The sequence below is a fragment of the Arachis ipaensis genome, chromosome B6, assembly GCF_059453495.1.
Source record: "Arachis ipaensis isolate K30076 ecotype BB chromosome B6, ASM5945349v1, whole genome shotgun sequence".
Classification (NCBI taxonomy): Eukaryota; Viridiplantae; Streptophyta; class Magnoliopsida; order Fabales; family Fabaceae; genus Arachis; species Arachis ipaensis.
In genome coordinates, this window is record NC_142441.1 from 39,909,804 (window position 1) to 39,914,255 (window position 4,452).

Below are 4,452 nucleotides of genomic sequence, written 5' to 3' on the forward strand. Positions count from 1 at the left end.
TCCTTGGACCTTGGAAGAGAAATGAGGAGATCATGCTAGAAATGCTTTCTTATGCTGGACCAAATTGGGGTTTGGATCGATATAGTGACATATAATCCTACCAACACTTTGATTTGGGAATGCATGTGGTATAATCAGTGACCATACTTCATCTCTTCCCATGAGCAATTAAATCAAGGAATTGGGCAATTGTTCAAGCTTAGAGAGATTGGGTTGCCAAGGAATTGGGATCCAATCACTTAAGATTGCCAAGGAGATCAATGAATGCATTGATTGAGGAAGAGATGAGAATGAACTTGATCCAGAGAATGCAATGATGCACAGAAACTTGTCCCTTAACAAATCTCCCTCGGCAAGTATACCGAATTGCCGTCAAGTAATAACTCACAAAAGAGTGAGGTCGAATCCCACAGGGATTGATTGGTCAAGCAACTTTAATTGGAGGAATATTCTAGTTGAGCTAAGCAGAATGTGGTTTGAGAGTTGCAGGAAATTAAATGGCAGGAAAGTAAATAGCAAAAAACGTAAATGCTGGAAATAAAGAGCTGAAAATAAATGACGGAAAGTAAATTGCAGAATTGTAAATGGGAATGGGAAGATGATCATAGAAGTAATTGGCATAAAGTAAAGAGAATGGGTAAGATCAGAAATGGGGAAGTCATTGGGCTTAGGAGATGTTGCATTCTCCAGATCAAGTTCATTTTCATCTCTTCCTCAATCAATGCATTCATTGATCTCCTTGGCAATCTTAAGTGATTGAATTCCAATTCCTTGGTAATTCAATCTCTTAAATCAGATCAATAGCCAATTCCTTGGTCTAATTGCTCATGAGAAGAGATGAAGTGTGGTCACTGATTATACCACATGTATTTCCAAATCAAAGTATTGGGAGAATTATATGTCACCATATCCGCCCAAACCCCAATTTGTTCCAACATGAGAAAACATTTCTAGCATGATCTCTTCATCCCTTTTCCAAGGTTCAGAAGAGATCCAAGTATGAATAGCTTCTTTTCCAAGATAACTACTCAATTAGATGAAGATTGAAAGTTTTCTAGTAAAATTAAGAGAAAAGAAAGAAGAATAATAATGAAAACTATTATTGATCCATCAAATTACAACAGAGCTCCCTAACCCAAGAATGGAGGGCTATATATAGGGAAGGGAGGGGGGGTAAGGTTCGGCCATAAGGGTAGGTTTTGGGTGGGAAATTAATTTTGAATTTTGAAGGTAGGTGGAGTTTATGAGGTATGTTTATGGGGAAGAGTGGATGGATGTGAGTGGTGAAGTGGTGATAGGGAAGAGAGATTGAGGTGATTGGTGAAGAGTTTTGGGGAAGAGTGTTTATTGAGAAGAGGGAAGAGAGTGAGTGGAGGTAGGTGGGGATCCTGTGGGGTCCACAGATCCTGAGGTGTCAAGGAATTGCATCCCTGCACCAATTAGGCATGTAAAATGCCTTTGCATGCAATTCTGGCGTTTAAACGCCGAATTGATGCTTATTCTGGGCGTTCAGCGCCCAGATGCAGCATGTTTCTGGCGTTGAACACCAGCCAGATGCTTGTTTCTGGCGTTCAGCGCCAGCTCTTCTTCACTGTGCATTTCTGGCATCTGGACGCCAGGATGCTGCTTGTTTCTGGCGTTCAACGCCAGATCCATGCTCTGTTCTGGCGTTGAACGCCAGACAGATGCTCCTTACTAGCGTTTAAATGCCAGTGAGATCCTCCTCCAGGGTGTAATTTTTCTTCTGCTGTTTTTGATTCCGTTTTCAATTTTTATATTTATTTTGTGACTCCACATGATCATGAACCTAATAAAACATGAAATAACAATAAAAATAAATAAAAATTGGGTTGCCTCCCAACAAGCGCTTCTTTAATGTCAATAGCTTGACAGTGGGCTCTCATGGAGCCTCACAGATGTTCAGAGCATTGTTGAGACTCTCCAACACCAAACTTAGAGTTTGGATATGGGAGTTCAACACCAAACTTAGAGTTTGACTGTGGGGGCTCTGGTTGACTCTGTTTTGAGAGAAGCTTACTGTGCCTCTTTTCCATGTTTACAGAAGGATGTCCTTGAGTTTTAAACTCAAGGGAGTCCTCATTCAATTGAAGGACTAGTTCACCTCTGTTAACATCAATCACAACTCTTGCTGTGGCTGGGAAGGGTCTTCCAAGGATGATGGATTCATTCTCATCCTTCCCAGTGTCTAGGATTATGAAATCAGCAGGGATGTAAAGGCCTTCAACCTTTACTAGTGCGTCCTCTACTTGTCCATAAGCCTCTTTTCTTGAATTGTCTGCCATCTCTAATGAGATTCTAACAGCTTACACCTCAAAGATTCCAAGTTTCTCCATTACAGAGAGTGGCATGAGGTTTATTCCTAACCCAAGGTCACATAGAGCCTTCTCAAAGGTCATGGTGCCTATGGTACAAGGTATTAGGAACTTTCCAATATCCTGTTTCTTCTGAGGTAATCTCAGTTTATCCAATGCATTTAGTTCATTGGTGAACAGGGGAGGTTCATCTCCCCAGGTTTCATTACCAAATAAATTGGCATTCAGCTTCATGATTGCACCAAGGAACTTGGCAACTTGCTCTTTAGTAACATCTTCATTCTCTTCAGAAGACGAATACTCTTCAGAGCTCATGAAGGGCGTAAGGAGGTTCAATGGAATCTCTATGGTCTCTAGATGGGCCTCAGATTCCTTTGGTTCCTCAAAGAGAAACTCCTTATTAATCATTGGACATCCCAGGAGGTCTTCCTCCTTGAGATTCACGTCCTCCTCTTCCTCTTTGGGTTCTGCCATGGTAATTATATCAATGGCCTTGCACTCTCCTTTTGGATTTTCTTCTGTATTGCTTGGGAGAGTACTAGGAGGGATTTCAGTGATCCTTTTACTCAGCTGGCCCACTTGTGCTTCCAAATTTCTAATGGATGACCTTGTTTCATTCATGAAACTCACAGTGGCCTTAGATAGATCAGAGACTAAGTTTGCTAAATTAGAGGTATTTTGTTCAGAGTTCTCTGTCTGTTGCTGAGTGGATGATGGAAAAGGTTTACTATTGTTAAACCTGTTTCTTCCACCATTATTAAAGCCTTGTTGAGGCTTTTGTTGATCCTTCCATGAGAAATTTGGGTGATTTCTCCATGAGGGGTTATAGGTGTTTCCATAAGGTTCACCCATGTAATTCACCTTTGCTATTGCAGGGTTCTCAGGATCATAAGCTTCTTCTTCAGAAGATGCCTCTTGAGTACTGTTGGATGCAACTTGCATTCCATTCAGACTCTGAGAAATCATATTAACTTGCTGAGTCAATATTTTATTCTGAGCCAATATGGCATTCAGAGTATCAATTTCAAGAACTCCCTTCTTCTGAGGCGTCCCATTACTCACAGGATTCCTCTGAGAAGTGTACATGAACTGGTTATTAGCAACCATGTCAATGAGTTCTTGAGCTTCTGCAGGCGTTTTCTTTAGGTGAATGGATCCACCTGCAGAAGTATCCAATGACATCTTAGCTAATTCAGACAGACCATCATAGAATATATCCAAGATGGTCCATTCTGAAAGCATATCGGAAGGACACTTTTTGGTCAATTGCTTGTATCTCTCCCAAGCTTCATAGAGGGATTCACCTTCTTTCTGTCTGAAGGTTTGAACATCCACTCTAAGCTTACTAAGCTTTTGAGGAGGAAAGAACTTGGCTAAGAAAGCTGTGACCAGCTTATCCCAAGAGTTCAGGCTATCTTTGGGTTGAGAGTCCAACCACACTCTAGCTCTCTCTCTTACAGCAAAAGGGAAAAGTATGAGCCTGTAGACTTCAGGATCTACTCCATTAGTCTTAACAGTATCACAGATCTGCAAAAATTCAGTTAAGAACTGAAAAGGATCTTCAGATGGAAGTCCATGGAACTTGCAGTTCTGCTGCATCAGAGAAACTAATTGAGGTTTCAGCTCAAAATTGTTTGCTCCAATGGTAGGGATGGAGATGCTTCTTCCATGTAAATTGGAATTAGGTGCAGTGAAGTCACCAAGCATCCTCCTTGCATTATTATTATTTTCGGCTGCCATCTCCTCTTCCTGTTCGAAAATTTCTGAAAGGTGCTTGCTGGATTGTTGTAATTTAGCTTTTCTTAGTTTCCTCTTTAGAGTCCTTTCAGGTTCTGGATCTGCTTCAACAAGAATGTTCTTGTCCTTGCTCCTGCTCATATGAAAAAGGAGGGAACAGAAAAATAATAATAGGGATCTTTTTTGCCCAGGTGTAGAGGTTCCCTTAGGTGAGTGGAAGAAAAGAATGTAATGTAAAGAAGGGAAGAAGAGAAAATTGGAACACAGATGGAAGAGGGGGTTCGAATTTAGGTGAGATGAAGTGTTAGTAGATAAATAAATAAATAGAAGAGGATGAGAGGGGGAGGTTTTCGAAAATAATTTTTGAAAAAGAGTTAGTGAT

At 40.8% G+C, this 4,452-nt stretch overlaps 1 non-coding gene across 1 annotated transcript; it reads left to right on the top strand.

The window, feature by feature from the left end:
• Positions 1 to 3,569: 3,569 nt before the first annotated feature.
• LOC148555238 (small nucleolar RNA R71) lies at positions 3,570 to 3,677 on the top strand. Its single transcript, XR_015886713.1, has one exon. It is a non-coding gene; the product is annotated as a small nucleolar RNA R71 (small nucleolar RNA).
• Positions 3,678 to 4,452: the final 775 nt, after the last annotated feature.